The sequence below is a fragment of the Diadema antillarum genome, unplaced genomic scaffold, assembly GCF_040938485.1.
Source record: "Diadema antillarum isolate AM-2024a unplaced genomic scaffold, OU_Dant_1.0 seq00000195_RagTag, whole genome shotgun sequence".
Classification (NCBI taxonomy): domain Eukaryota; kingdom Metazoa; phylum Echinodermata; class Echinoidea; order Diadematoida; family Diadematidae; genus Diadema; species Diadema antillarum.
In genome coordinates, this window is record NW_027271258.1 from 395101 (window position 1) to 412435 (window position 17335).

Genomic DNA, 17335 nt, shown 5'->3' on the forward strand with positions numbered 1-17335 from the left:
TTACGAATAGATAAACAAACAAACAAACACACACACACACACACACACACACACAAAGAAACTCTAGGAAACTGAAGGCAATGATTGTATCATTTCTCTCAATGATACAACTTCCTCTCTTTCACTGGTTGTTGTCCCTGATAATGCATCTGATGTTGCTAAATGCAGTAAAATTGATAACAAAGACTATATGGGCCTACTTAAACTGCTGCTTCTTCATCTATACCATCCGTAATATCAGTCCTGCTAACCGAACTGTTTCCACTGCTGTTACTATGCTGCTGCTACTACTGTATTATTATTACCATTATTATTATCACTATTATTATCATTATTATTATTGTTAGTAGTAGTAGTAGTAGAATTACTACTACTACTACTACTACTACTACTACTACTGTTATTGACACTTTCATATGACAACTGTTAATTCTCTTTCCACAACTACCACTACTATACGTATAACGGATATAGGAAATGTTGATTGATGAGAACTCCACTTCAACAAACACCCTGTATTCCAAACATTGATTATCTTCGCCTGGCATTCTCCTTTATTTGCTATATTTTACAAAGACAGACAAAAAAAAAAATCATCATGACTTCCTCTTTGCATCTTCAAGAAGCATATAGAACCTTGCCTGATAAACACGTTTCTATAGTGGAAACTGGAGTCGCATCGTTGCATGTGAATCGGAATCCCCCGGACAATAATATGAGCAGGGGGGCATTGAAGTTTCTAATGGCCATGACGTCGTGCGGTTTTAATGAAGCCATAAACGCATGGAGGAACTACATTGTCATTACTTCCTAAATACGGAATAAAATTTCAGAACAGAAGCACGTAGCTGTGACTGATAGGAATTACGACGTTGGTGCTAAAAACAGAACAGAAAGGAGATTTAATGACACTTTGATTGATTAGGAAGAGAGAGAGAGAGAGGCCCCCAAATCAGACTGAGTGTGCACGCTGTGAGGCTAGCAATGGGATGAGAACAAAACTGAAAATCGTTGCCATATACAACTCAAGACAGGATGGAACAGCAAAGATAACAAGAAAAATAAGAGACATCAGTGAAATCAAGTCATGATCATATACCGCAGGAACAACTGAAACAACTATGCCGTTTGTAGTCTGAAATACAGGATGCAGCGACTTATCTGAAGATGTAACATACTGACCCTTTGTCTTCAGCTACAAATTGATAAATTTCAAGCAGTATTTTGATCTGTACCATGCCCGTCCAATGAGGAAAAACATTATTAATTCATACATTCAGCAATCACTCCAGCTTAGACACTAAAGTATCGTCACATTTAGGTAGGTACAGTGTGTAACCACTTCCTCACTTTATTATACTCTCTTTTGATATACCCCAACTTAACATTTACATCACATTAAAATGTGAGAGTGCACGTATGTGAATTTAATGTACATGTATATAATTATAAGTGGTGTGTGTGTGTGTGTATGTGTGTGTGTCTGTGTGTGTCTGTGTGAATGACCGGAAAGGAATCATGATCAACTCGAAAATACTGACATTCTACGTCTTTACCATGCCAATGTAAGGTCATTTCAAATAAGCTTAAAGTATGAAAACATTAATTTCTTTCTGATCGTCACATCTAAAATATTCTAATATCAGGTAGTAAACTGTAGACTTACACTTGCTCGTGAATTTGTTGGGACAATATCCTGTCTTGTGGATATTGCCGATCACGAGGATGAGGTCTTTCCTTCCCACCTCCAAACATCACTGAAGATGCAGAGAACATCTTTACTTCTCGAATTCATCTAGACAGGGAAGCTGCCGGTGATGTTCTTTGTGTCGAACAGAGGTATTTTTTGACCATTCAGCAATTCAATACCATCTTCTCATCAGGAGAGCGCTTGCTCGACAACACTTCCCGGCAAACTTCCAGCTTACTCTAGGAGTGTTACCTGTAAATGATCTTCCGCAAAAATCCATTCCGAAGCATCGTCAAACTTGTGACCCTATAACCCACCTGTTCGGAGTGTGTCTGGTGATTATCATCCGTGAAGTCCTCATCAGCTTTGCGGGTGGGAAGTTCGGGAGGGCCGGAATACAGTACCACATAATAAACACAGAGGGCATAGAGTTTAAAAAGTTCACGAGAAGCATGTTCGCAGATACTAGTAGATGGAAAGTTAGTCTAACCCCCTCTGTTTTCAGAGCCAAAGAGCCGGGGACAAATTCCTCCTTGGTCCACCAAACGACAACAGGTTGTGCCATCTCCCATTTTTACCTAGAAGTCACTGGGAACCTGTCCAAAGGGAGTGACCCTCACAAGCTCCCCTCCTCCCCCCACCCCCCCCCCCCCCCAGGAAAGAACGACGCGACTTCTTCTGACCAAAAGTACGAGGGCTTTCTTTTTGTTTTCAAAACCTGGCACACAAGTTCCGTCACGTCCGCAAGCAAGCAAGTAAGAAATAAATGAGTTCTGACTAAGCACTGACGCTTGAAACCAAGTTTGCTAAGGCTCTGCCTGTATCACGGGTATAACAGTTGTCGGTTGGGAGCTTGGCCACGGAGTCCAGCCACATGAATGAAGAGCTCGTCTAGATGATGTCGTGTCTGCTTTCCACTCGAGACGCCTCCGATTAAACGACCAATGAGATCAGCTGTGAAAGGCATCGTGTATTCATCAGTCATTGGTCATTGATATCATCCTCAATGCCCTCCCCTTTATCAGGAGACAAATGCCTCTTTCCTCAGCTGTTCCAAGGTAAGGATGTAAATATGGAGATCCAGTTCGTGAGCGTTCCACAACTGATTGACTCGTGGAAAAGCTTCCATTTTGTTACTTAAGGACAGGGTACAAATCAGGTGACGTTGTCCATCCCACAACCACCCGGGAAAAAGGGTCAATGACACCTCCAGAACCCCATTGGTTTGACCCAGGTGACTAGCGATACTAAGTTAAGCACATAGATAGGGCTTGGCGTGCCATATAGGAACAAAGGGAAGACCAGGAACAGCTGATGACTTCCACTCTTGTCACCGACGCCGCGTAGCCCTGAAATGCTGTAAGTGCTCTAGCCATTTCTTCAAGTCGTCACTCGCATTCAACTGTCGACAAAATTTCTAAGTGGATCAGTGCACCTCCCTTGTTGAAAGTAGATCAGCAGTGAATGATTAGGGTGTGGATAGCACCTCTTTGCAGTCGTGCAGGCCAACAGGTTTATACCTGCAGTGCACTTTCCCAGCAATACTCTTCTCACTATAGTTACCAGTCATGTACACTTGTACAAGACAGGACCCGTCGCTGCGTTTTTGAAAGTGGGGGGAGGGGGAGGCAGTTTTCGTATATATTTCTGGTGCCACTTCCGTGTTTAATCAGCTGACAAGGAAAACAAGTCTTAACCACATTTTTCTAGTGCCACTTCCGGGGTTTTAGAAAAAGTATGGAGGCCCAAGTGGTCAGACCCTATGTATTCCTATGTATCATACAAACAGGGGGTCCGAGCCCCCCCCCCCCCCCCGCGACTGCACTGCAAGAACCAATGACAATGACGAGACCATGCTCGTGATCGAGTCTAATCAAGGAGGAACTAGACGAGTACCTCCTTGGTCTATATGGAACACTTTCCATGAGATACTAGGCGAGGACGTACCTCCTACCAAAGTAGGTCTAATGGACCACTTTCCATGACAAACTTGATGGAAGGAGGAGGCCGCCTCCCTAGTAACGGAGGTTTCATCTGCAATCGACACCTATTTTCAAATGCATCACGTTGCTAGCTTTGATTAATCGTTCCTAGAAACTTAGGATCACAACGCTGTCTGTCCACCGGTTTGGTCATCATCATTTTCCATTGATATGGCATCAACTTGGACCCATTGTCTCTACAGCGAGGTGTTTCCATGGAAACGGTTGGTGGACCACTGCTTTCTGTGCTTCACTGAGCCACTGGATGAGCCTATACTCACCATGCTCACGGACACAACATGGGATATTGCGCAGGTGGAGATGACACATGACACATTCAGGTTCAGGTTCATTAATCAGAGGAAGAAGTTCCTTTGCAATCATCACACTCCTGGAGGCGTCTTTTCCAGATTTCGGAAGTGGATGCCAACCAATTACTTCAACTTAAAAGGAAACCTTGTTCTTTCAGCATCCGGCCCATCCCTGTGGAGCACAATTCCCTCAAGTATTCATCATCAGGCATCATTTCATTGAGTCAAGAGCCAGATTAACCCCCCCCCCCCAAGATGCCCTGACTCTGATACAAATTTCTTGTTTCTTTCTATGCTACTGCAGCATCGTATGAAATTTATGCCTACTATTTTCTTAACTGGCTGCAGGAATCTAGATGTGCAGTGAATGAATGATGTGAAGTTCTTTCATCATCAATTTTGCAGTTCACAATGGGCCAGCAAGTATGTCGTAAATATGACACAAGTAAACACTAATGAAAGACCCTTCAAGGAGTCTTTAGAATCATCTTGTACTTAAAGCTGTAAAAGGTTGTACTCTGCCGAATATCACCCCATCCCCATTTTTGTTTGCTTGAGTTTAAGCCCTGAAATATAGTAAGGGATAAGGAATAACCTTGCTTGCCTTCTGGAAGAACCCCAAAATAAGTACACAAACGAATCCATGTGGATTCTTTCAATTTGTTCGCCATACTAGGTGATAATATGCAGCAGAGCTCCCTTGGTTTGCCGCGCAGAGGAAGAAATTGAAGATCGCTCTTTTGGCGCGCGCGCCGCGGGCGCACGTCAGGCGTGCCACGGCGAAGCAGGTATGAATATTGCACTCCCTGTTCGATTCGTTTTCTTCTTGCGACTTTATATTGTTGTTGGGTTGTTTTTTCCTCGAAAGAGGCCCTGTCACCTTCATGCTACGAGAAGCCAAAATTATATATATTTTTTATTTTCTATGTAGACGTACAATCCATGGGCCTTTGCAGTTACGAGCAAACTTTGTCGCGGGTACTTTACGCATTGGCACTGCGCCAATTAAATCCAGAGAGCAGAGAGCGTTAGGGCGTCTTTATAGAAAAAGTGATATGAATAGTCAGTGCACGAAACTTTGTGAGTGGTCCTGTGTATCAGTGCATACCTTTTACTGATAGGATCCTACCTATGTTTACAAAGTATCATTAAATGTCAATTTGTATAAAATATGAGAAAATACTACAATATTCTTCGAAAACGACACGGAACTCTAAAAACATATATGCCAAGAGTGAGACAATGTAACGAAATTCGAGTATTGTCTCACATAGCTTTTCATACTTCCCTAGCTGTCCTTTCTCTCTGGCGAGGTCCGATAACAATTATTTCCTCGAACGAGGAGGGGAGCGCTCGCGAAATACCGATTCTCAACGATCGATACTCATTTTATTTGCTGGCGAGAGAAATACGTTCGACTTTCAACGCACACATTTTGCGCGCGCTCGTGTTACGTAGCCGCGAGCGCCAATGCAGTTTCGATTGTGCAAGATGGTGCAGCGGGACTGCCAAGGCATGGCCTCTCTTTGCTGCAGGGATCCAACCCATTCCCAAATTTCCAGCATGTCATGCATGCAAAATCGAAGACGAGGCTAATATTATCCCTTGATATTTTTTCCCCTCCTTCGTCTCAGGCAGGCAGAACTGAGCCAGGTCGGGGTGCAAGGAGCCGGGAAAACAGGGACAATCGGTGCAGGTTTAATTTAGGTGGTGTCCCGTTGCGCGACAATCGTGACATGCGACACGCGACTGGGCAGCTGAGACTAACTCCGATTTAATGACGGGCCCGGGAAAACATCACTCTTTTTGATTGATGACGACACACGACTGGTCGATTGTTAATACACTCGCCATGAAATGAGAGATCCTCATTATTTACCACATTCTGCAATCACACCAAAAGTAATTAAGTTGACGGGTTTGTAAAGGCTATGAAAACAGTGGGCCGGTCGGCAATAACGTACCGACATCGTAAATATTGCAAAAATTATAAGTGCTAGCGTGGCATACCCGATATCCCAACGCCAATAACGAATTCATTAGTTGCCATCTCGTAAGATAGTATCAACTAAAACTTGTCGATCCTACTTCTTTTTCTTTTCTTGTTCCCTACGTCGCATGTTTGGCCAACTTGCCCCAACTGTCAGCCCAACTTAACGAAGGTATTGCCGATGCTGGATTCATCAAATGAAAGAAGAAGGAGAAAGACATCTCGCACTGGTACAGACTCATCAGTATAGGGAGATGGTCGGCGGTTGAGTAGGATACGCGTGACTCCACTGTAAAATGACACTGGTGAACGCACACACACGTGATACGGAGAGGAGAGGGCTACATTCCCCATCCAATATTACTGAGAGGATGCAAGGGGGTCTTTTCCTCCCCTCATATCCCCGCTCCTCTCTCGCCTTCTCTCCAGTCTCCCTCTTTCTCTCTCCCATTCTCTACCTCCTTCTTTTCCGAAGACAGCTGGGTCCAGACATCGATCCAGGAAATTAAGAGTGCTTCAAGAAAAACCCCGACTTCATATCACTCGCCATTATTACCTCTCCCCGTATTCAGCCAACGTACACAGATCATTCAATTATCTCTGTCTTCTTTTCGCTGTCTCCCCACCCTTCATTTCAGCAACCAGCAGAGTTTGCTCTTAAGTTGATTACGAATGTATATGGAAATTAAGGTCTTGACAGGGGACACGATGTACTCCGGCTCCTCATCCTTGTATTTTGTTCCTCTTCCCCTTCATTTGCTTTCCGTCGTGTTAATTTCATTTTTTTTTCTTCTCAGGCCTTCTTCCCTGGAATGAAAACACTTCTCGAGATTATTCTTTTGAGTTTAACTAACTTACGTGTTGAAACGACGACATCCAATCAACTAAAAAATAAAGAGGGAACAGAAGGTAAATTTGAATAAAGCAAAAAGGGTGGGCAATTAATGAGTTGGACGATTGCCTGCCATGCTCAGATGTTTCGTGACTTTTTTACATGGATGTTCTAACAGGATGAAAAGAGAGGGGGAAAGGGGGGGGGGGTGTAGTAATCATCATTCTTGCCTTTGCCTTGGGTTCAATGTACCGTTTTTTTCGTAGAACGTTAAAACTAGACTTCCGTTGAAGCTGAATCAAACACGTATTGCAGGTACCAAAAAAGATAAAAATAAAAATCTTATGTAAGCACTCCAAAGTCACAGTTGGGTGGACTCTGTGTTCGAATGAAAACGACAGACAGATCATGACAGTAGCGTTCACCTTGGTACCTCACAAAATCACCTTGAGTGAACAAAATCTGGCCATGCCCTCAAAAGATTGCTGTGTTTAAAAATATGCCCTGTAGTGATCAAGCTTTGCACTAGAAAATTTGAATTGACATCTTTTTGCAACCTAAACAATGGACTGAATTGTCACTCTGTATCTCAAAATAACCAAAACAATAAGAAAAAAATGGAAGAAAATACGCATTCACATATAAGGAAGTGTGTCATGTACCGCAACTAATGTAAAATGCCTTTTTGTCTTTATTCGAATTTCCTTTGATGAATTTAAAATCATATTCACAGGGAACAAGTACACACACACACGTACATACATACACACACGCGCGCACAAATGCAGCTAGTATTCCAATCACTTATGCTGCTTGATCACATGAATTTGTACATGCAAAGGGTAATGTAAATAAATCTTACCCCCCCCCCCAAAAAAAAAGAGAGTGTTATACAAAGACCTGCAACCATGTACACAATAAACTGTTCATCTTGATCCTCTTGATCAAACGCATTAATGCTGCTTGATGATAAGAAAATGCAGTTTTCTTTTTTTTAATGAGGACTGCAAAGAAGTAATGAATGTCTGTTACTATACAAATGATGCACAGGATAGAGTGCGTTTTCGCCTCGTGCATGTTTCACAATTGTAAATACCCTCGAGTGCACTACGCCTACACTAACGCCACGAAATAATCCTGTGCATCATTTGTTTTATAAAATGGGTCGAAAATTCGAAAACTAACATCATTTTTCAGCGTTTTTCACGTACCTTTGTGGGTCAAGACGTCCGAAGATGTTCGTCCCAAACTTTTACGCACGTCGCACTCGCGGAAGTCCCGCACATACAGTATAAGTATAAATGGGGGGTTGGGTTTCCGGACACCCGCATGAAAACTTACTTATTTTACATAGAATATGCACCCTTTACCTTAAAGACTTGATATAGACTCCTCATATAGGCCTACTAGACAACATACTCTGAAAACGGCGTGAGAATTAACCTGCTAAATCGTTGGATTTGCTCTTCAAAGTGACTCCATGTACGCGTCCGGTCCCATAACGCTTGGTCTACTGTACTGTACAAAGTGTACGTATAGTACAGTATACGTACGTACGCCACATATGTTATGCACAAGGGAAGACAGCCCGGCCGGCCGGCAGCCCGAACTAGAAGTTGTTTACAGGATTGACAGCGCGTACGCGTATGCATGCAATTCATCAAAGGAGCCGCCGCGCGCACAGACGATCGGCAATCTACCATAGGATTACAGGCAGTGCAGTTGTACTGAAGTAAAGGAAGGAGGTGTGTCTCATTTCAGCGCTTCCTATTGGCTACATTCTTGAACCCATTTTATAATAAATTTTAACGTATATGAGCGTTTCCTCAACTTTATCTCCAAAACACAATCATCATCTTGCGACCAATGAAACTCGTGAGCATGCAATGTTTTGCTGATATATAGATGAACAAAGTTAGTTAAAGGGATGATTCGGTTTTTCTTCCTTGGAGTGTTATTTCATCGTATTGTGTTAAGGTAACGCAGGACCAGATCTTCGCATTGTCAGATAGAAAATTCATTCGGAGGATCACCCTCTCGCTGTAATTGCCTTATCCAGGTCAACGGCAAGCCTTCTCCTCATCCCGGGATAAAAACGGATATGAATTTGACTGTGTAAACATAATAGGCGTCTCATCTTGCCCGTTTAACTTTCTCTGATTCGAATTCTTCCATCGAGTGTGAAAAAAGCAGAACATGTAATAAACACATTTACTGCTTCGGTAATTAAGAGTCGCCTTGGCTCTATGAAAAGCGAAGTAGATCCGGGGTCTTTTCTTTGTGTCTCCAACGTAAACCGAGCCACTGGCGGCAACTGGTCGAGGAGAAAACGGTAAAATGACCCCGACTTGATACCCACCCCTCTGGCTCGTCCTCTCTGGTTCCTCGTTCCGCCCCTTTGCTCCAAACTTTTGGCGGCAACCAAAGAGTAGTCATGATACAATAATTGACGTTACGTCAATCAAACGATTATCATATTACTTCTTGGCCTTGAGCGTCAAACTACATTATTAATACTGCACTGTCCATTTCAGTTAATGCTGTCTGTCACTGGTAAACCTACCGTCCAAACTGCTGCATTCGCCATTGGTCTTACATTCCTAAAGTTGCAGTGAAGCTGTAAAATTACTCCATAAATATCGCTTTGTATTATCAATTGATATAAAATGGAGTCAACAGAGGCCTTGTCTAGATATCAACTGATATAATGAAAAGATATTTTGGATGAGGTATGTGAAGAATTTCAAACCGATCATCAAAAGAATGTGTATGAGGACGCGTAAGCAATCGATACTAAGATATAAAAGTTTTCAAACACATATATCCATATCTTGCACAATTCCCTAGCAGCCTAAGACTCCTTTTAACCAGCTTTGGTTCGCATGCTAGCACATCTATTGGTTTTGTTTTGTTGAATTTGCTGCAGATCAATCACGACACCAAATCATGAGACTTGTATGTTATACTTTAATATAGGCCTACCAATTTGCTTAAGTAGATGTATAAGACTAAAAAATAAAATCTTTAGAAGGTTGCATGCACTCGGGTGTAACTCGGTGAAAAAGCACCGTTCTAGTAATTGACTGTCCTGCTTAAAATCATCCAGGAACATGTTAATCTTAATCAACAGTGGTGGAGTTATGTGTGAATGAATGCAAAAAAAAACAACAACAACAACAATTATGTTTTAAAAAAATCAAAGTTTTGAAAACAACAACAACAACAACAACAAAAGTTGAATGTAGAATCACAGTGCATCTTCTTTTTTGTGCCATACAGCAACATGATTAAATTATTTTGAAAAAGATTTTTCGTAAAATGCTAAATCTTCATGCTCTTATTTTGAAATGGCCTATAGTAATATGGGGTTTTAGTCACACTGATGTGGTTCATACTTGCGAAGCATTAAGGTTGATTGAATCTGTATATAAATAATGCGTCATAGTGATATGGGGTTTTAGTCACACTGATGTGGTTCATACTTGCGAAGCATTAAGGTTGATTGAATCTGTATATAAATAATGCGGTTGTTTTTTTTTTCATAATTATTGTGAGCGCGATGGAATTTTTATGAGCTCCTTGTTGAAAATCCATTGCCACAGATCTCGTACCTCAACACTACTGAAGTTCGAGAAAATCTAGGTCTCTGCGTCTTGTGCGCAGACCATTATCTACTAGTTTTTGTTTTTTTCAAATTGATAGATGAGATGATACGTCATTGCAAATATATTGTGTTTCAGTCTGTCCGTTCCATTATCGCCCTTTTTCTTTGATGGCCTCACACATAATGTATATATGATTTTCCTGTCACAACTGATTATAAAACATGGCAAATTCAAGAAACATCCCATAATACCATTCAGGAATCTGATTTTATGAGCTTGTCGTAGCTGTTGCCATGGTAGGCCATACGTAAACGATACCAAATCCACACTCCATATACACTTTTATCCACACTCTCATAAAGAATTTATCCTAATGGATGTTAAACGAAGCATTAGTACTGCTTGTGGATGATATTAGTTTTCGTAACAGTTACTATACAGTACAATGCCTCCTCTGTCGTTAGTTCCAAGAGCGGGCACGATGGTTGTGCTTTTCGTTTAAACACTGAAAAAATGATGTCCTTTCAGGTTACATTGGTGTCCTCCATACAATACGGACAATTTGAGGTTTAAATCCCTCTGGACCTTATAATGGTCACGACAAGAATAAATGGTGTTATACTGCTCAATAATGTTGCTGAAATCTGATCAAAGTTTCCTTGAGCGAGGATGCGCAACACTGCTGGTTGTCGGGTGCTTCGACTGCAAGAAGTCATACAAACAGCTGAAGTTGAGACATTCTACAGTTCTAGATCAAGCGTCATGAGCGCCCTTCAAAGGTGGATACCAGCGCTATGCATCATCATTATTATCATCATCATCATCACCATCATCATCATCATCAATTGTATGAAATTTACATTTCTTTATGAAATTTCAAATACAATGGTGTACATTGTATGGCCAAAATTGCCCCTCATCAGAGTCTTGTTATCGATATGAAGTTAAAGAGGTTTCCCTCTCTTCGAAGGAATCACTGTAATAAAGTTGAAAAGAAGCTGGGTGAAGTGGTGGGAGATTCCTGGTAGGCGAAGCCATCTATTTTTCAGTTCCATCCTCAACCTCATTATATTCATCCTCATTAGCTTCATCAAAAGCCATCATGTGCAGTTTTCCAGAGCTTTTTATCTATGGTATATTGGCAACATCGTACGATTCGTTGCCTAACAGTTTCATAAAGCTACTGTTTAGCAGCTGTACAAGTATACGTAACAGACAGACAGACACACGCACACGCATACTCACACACATACATACATGCATTGTATAGTCATAAATGTAATCATATTCGCATATAGGGAGTAATTTCTCCTTCAGAATATCTTCAGATATGATAGAATTTGAACTTTGATGCCGTAGAGCTTGTCCAGTGTACAAATGATGCACAGGACAGAGTGGATCGGTGAGAATTGGATGCGCGAGTTTAACTTTGGAACTGTTTAAACCCACGAGTGCAGCGAGTGGGTTTTAGATTGTTCAAAAGTTAAACGAGAGCATCATATTCTCACTGATCCACGAAATTGGCCTGTGCATCATTTGTGTTATTAAATGGGCCCGTAAATTCATGAAATACAAGTATTTTCACCATTATGCGTCCGATACACCTGCAACACTATACAAGACTTTAGCCATGCGTTGGGATTTTACCGGACGTATGGCCATGCGTTCGGATTTTACCGGAAGCATGGCTCAGTGTCGATCAGTAAAAATTAGTGCATGACAATTGACCAATCAGATTGCAGAGATTCTCAAGCCCATTTTATAATCTATATTGTAGGACCCTTTGTAGTTTCACATCAGCTGTAGATAAACGATGCCAGTAAATCGTCGCCGACCACAACAAGTCCTTTTGCTCTGTCCTTTCCTCCAATGGTAGCTTCATGATGTCGATGCCATGCAGACGTTTGGAAGTCATGGCACATTAAGAGGATCATACAGTTTGGGTTGAGACCTAATTTCAGGTTTCTAACATTTTTTGGTGAGATAATGAGAAACCTCTTATGAAATATGAAAGAGCATGTAATTCTATGAGGAATTCAACGTTTATTTGATGAAAATTGGTTTTGATATGGTTAAGATATCCAAAAAAGATTGATTCTAATAAAGTGTGGGACCCACGCTTTATTTCGATCGCTTTGTTTTACTTTGTTTTTAGATGTTTCTGCCATTCCAAACGCGATTTTCATCAAATAAACTTTAAATTCCTATCAAGATGGTATGCTCTGTACAATATCATAAGTGTTTTCTTGGTGTCTCACAAAAAGTTAAAAGCCCAATTCTCATCTCCACCAATACTGTACCATACCTTTAAGGTTTGTTGTATTTCAAGGTCATGGAATATTCCATTTGCATGGGCATCATTTCAAGCATTAGTGGTGGACTGTTTTGTCTCAGCCATTCATCAGCAGATATTATCATATTGAAGGACTATTAAATGTCTTACAACGACTTTCACTCGGAAATATAAGTCCAAGGACCGTAAGCTACATAAGGAATGCGATAGATGAACATCACGATTAACGTTCTTTACAGTCAAATTCAACAGTTTTTGGAATCTTTGTCATGAAGTTTGTTATGAATCATTGAGATTGTTTATCAGGGCTGCAGTAAAAAAAAAAAAAAAAACACACGCTCTGTCATGTACATTTTTTCTCGTTTTATGTTTAGTTATGGGTTTAAAAAAATACTATTGTCTCCCTGTCTGATTTCAGTTTACTAATGATATGTCGTTCTCTATCTTTGCAACTTATCCCTGTTTGTTTGTAGATGCGTTTGGCTGTGTGCCACACACACACACACACACACACACACACACACACACACACACACACACACACACACACACACATTCCCTCTCTTGCGTTTTGATGCTGTCGTTTCGAAACCGGGCACAGGCGTAAAACCATACTCCGCATATTTTCTTCTTGCAAAAAAAAAAAAAACATGTTTGAAGATAAACAATGCTGGGAGTAAGCTATATCACGGAGAGAAACCGGGCACTGCTTCCCCCAAATTCTCACTCTGAAGTCTGTATAGATACTGCTCTATATTGGTCTCTACGAACAACGGCACACATTTTGCTGAACTCGAAGCCCGTAAGGTGACTGACAAGGAAGGAACCAAGCGTCAGCAAATGAGCTTTTATTCCAATTTAGGCTGGCAAAGAAAAGATCTACCACACCGTCCATTCTCGCTCCTGGATGCACTCCTATACAATCGCACCAGTGAGACACCGGCATTGACTATCCAATTCAATCCCGCATCTCATGTCGAGTTGGAGCTAAAGCACATACCAAGTCGACGGTGATTAATCCAATAGATCATGACACTCTCCATAGAAAGTGCAGAGGCAATCTACGGAGTGAGCGGCGAGTCGAATCTTCTTAGTCTTCTTCTCTTGTCTTCGCAGCAGACCAGGGCGGCGAATTATTGCTGGAGATTCCCTTTGCCAGGTATGAGGAAGTATCAGCCTCACAAGAGGATCTCGGAATTATTCTCTCTGATCTCTAAGATGCATTTTCATTAAGGTTTCAATTGAAAGCCGGGTCATTTCGTACTCTTCGTCTCTCCTCGAGTATGTTCTCCAGCGCGGAGGGCTAAATTACCTTAAATAGATAACACAGTTGTCATAAAGTATGAGTTTTCAAATATATATACCGAGGCCAGTCAATAGTATGCGCGTTAGCGGATGAAATGGCGGTACCTTAACAACCATCAGACATTGTCATCCACTGTCGGTCTTCAAAAGGATGACGTTCCTCCATTACTTCCTCACTTCGACGTCTTGTGAGCAACGTTCCTTGATTTTATTTATTATTTTCCAAAGTGAAAGATGCCTGCCCTGATTAAAATATCTGTGCAACAAGAAAAAAAGAACCCACCACCAACATACATAAAATAGATTATCAACATTTCATGTAATTCAGAAAACACGCTGATACGTACAATTTGGCAAATCACTTTTTAAAAGTTAATCTTCTACAAAGTCTTACACCTACAATAAGACGCAGCAAAAGTACTCAGGACTACATTTAAAGAAATCATGTTCTAACATGACTCGAGGTTTGAAGTAATGGACAATTGTTTATCAGATTCGGCAGTTTATTGATAATATACATTAAAATAGATCAAGTTTTCAAATTCATTCCTTCCTGCTTGAACTGATGGGACACTTGCTAGTGTTAGATAAAAAGAAAGAAATGAAGCAGAGACACATTATTGCTGCAACGCTGTCAAGTGTCTGGGCTGTAACCAAGCCTTAAAGATTAGGCAGAGATATGAGTGTAACACACATATGCCGCAATAATCCTTTACACCACGGGGAAATCCCAATATTCAATAGAAGGAAATTTCAAACACGAGATTCCAACTTTCAGAGCATCCTGGAACGCTGACACATATCACGCGGGAAATAAAATGGAGGTACACTGTATTATGAATCAATGACAATATAGTATGTGTTGTTGGTTTTTATTGATTTTTTTTATATACCTGAGACTGCGATGTGCAGTATATCGTTCCTCTTTTCATTTTCCCGCGTCGATCGAGTATCACTCATATCACGTGGTATGTAGGACCTTCGATTCCGCTCCATCCACTTTAATCGTGAAGACAAGCGAACTGTGAGCGAATATGACATTTCCCTACGTTTGTCGCGATGAATATTAAACGGAATATTGGAGCCAGCTCTTGGGGACGAAGATGTCGTCTGAAATGTTTGAGAGATTTTTTTTCTTTTTTTTTTATTTGAAAGGAAAAACTCAATTTGAGGGAAATCTGCACAGTTAGGCGGATTGCTAAAAACATAGAGAGTAAATACCCGCTATGACGTACGTTCTCTGTTTGCCGAACACCGGACCGTGAAGAAAAAAAGCCCCAGCGATGTTAGCTAGTCTGCCGTAAGGAAGATACGGACAACCTTCGGGACCAGCGACGTTCCTGAGCCAGGTTTCTTCTGAGCAAAGCAGCCTTCAAACGTATAAAATCGACCTTTATACCGAGCCAACGATGCTGTATGGTGTTGTATCTTCAATGCATAACATCCTGGTCAGAGAAAACAGCTTCTAAGGCCGTAGAAGATTTCATCACCGGATCACTACCACAATCCTTTATATAACTCTCCTGTATTCCTAGATGCTGTCAAGTGATCATGGTGACCGAGATGCTATGGTTTTTCTTCTCATCACGCTGATAGCGACTTTAAATTTTCACACACAAACGCATATGAATGTATGTTAAGCAACGTTTAAGATTCCTTTTTGAAAGTTCTAACATCGGCTGAGCCATTTTAATTTTCAAGACTGGTGTTACCACAGGGTGCACTTTCGGGTAAAGAAAGTGGGCTCTCTGTAGTTTGTATGATAGAAGGTATCATTCTCAATTACAATGCCCTTTACGCTCACTGTCACCATCCTTGTGATAAATGTAATGACGTCATGGCTTTGGCAGATTGTTTATTTGTTTATCTACGCTTGATTCATTAAAGCTGCATCCTAAGTCTATAAAATGATTTAGTATATGGTAACCTTCTAAAAAGAGCTATTCAAACCTTGAAGGTAGAACATTGCCTAAGTTCTTGACAACAAAAAATAGTCATGTTACTTTCAACTCTGATAGTGACATTCTAGTTTAAAGAGGTTAAATATTTTCTGATTGTAAATTTCTCTTCCGGCAAGAAAGCAACTTGCTACGCTTTCTTTTCAGCTTATTCGCGAAGAACTGCAGTTGTAGGAATGAATGAGTATAAATCATGATTCGAAGGTCAAGATCTGACTCAGTTCATGAGTAGTCATTAAAGTAGGATAGATTTGAATCAGTATATTTGTTATGAATCATACGTGTAAATATGTATGTATGTATATTGATGATATATATATATATATATATATATATATATATATGTAGATGATTATTAGGGATAAAGAACCATCTCAAAATAAGTGTGGATAAAAAACAAAACGTATCCATTTCTCCTCGAGGACGCAAGCGCATGTGCGTAATTACTTTGCCGTTATCGATAGTAGAATGCCGTAATTCGTTTTCTCTCTGGAGACCGTTTTGCTTGGATTGCTCCGCGAGAGAGACATATCTATTCCACATGTCTCACGCCGATTTGATAAAGCAAATATCACCATGGTATCGCTTGACACGATCCGCATCTTTTTCAAGAAGGTCATGCGACCCGATTCGTTTTCCCGCCAAAAGGGGCACGACACGCTCATCTTTATCTTGCCTGGTATTAAACGTCAGCATCTAAAGAGAAGAAAGGGGAAAAAAATGTGTCGTGTGCATGGCAACCGAGACGACAAAATCATTCTTGCGAAGTAAAGACTGAAATGGCAGGAATCACCACCCCTGGCCCTTACTTCTGGCCAACCGTCCCACGCTCGATTCGCCTGATCCCACAACACGGACATTGCATTTTATACATAAATGTTACTTCGTCTTATGAATTACTCGACTGGAAAAAACAATACAAAACAACAAAACCAATCTAATATGGAGGAATGGAAACACTTTGAATGTCATCTTCATTTCATGAAAGGTTGAGATTTTTGTCCTTGCTCAGAGTTCCTTGAAGGATCACCAAGGATCAATAGCAAGGATGAAAAGACAAATGGAAAGAGTATTGACAAAAACAAGATTCTTTTTTTTTCTCTCTCTCTCTCTTTAGTTTCATGAAGTCTGTACGTAGGAGACAGAGATCTTCAATGCGATTCTCATAATGTAGTTTATAATGTTCTTATTTCTTCCTTATTTTCTTCTGAGCGAGAAGGAAGACGTATGTGGGATGTTTACGCCCTCTTGTAAGTCTCACACACGTACAATGAATCTATAGTTTAACAAACATGTCGCAAAAAGGAACTAGCGGGATTTAAATAATGTACCCCCTTTTTATTGATTACTTATGTTGAAATTCTTTACT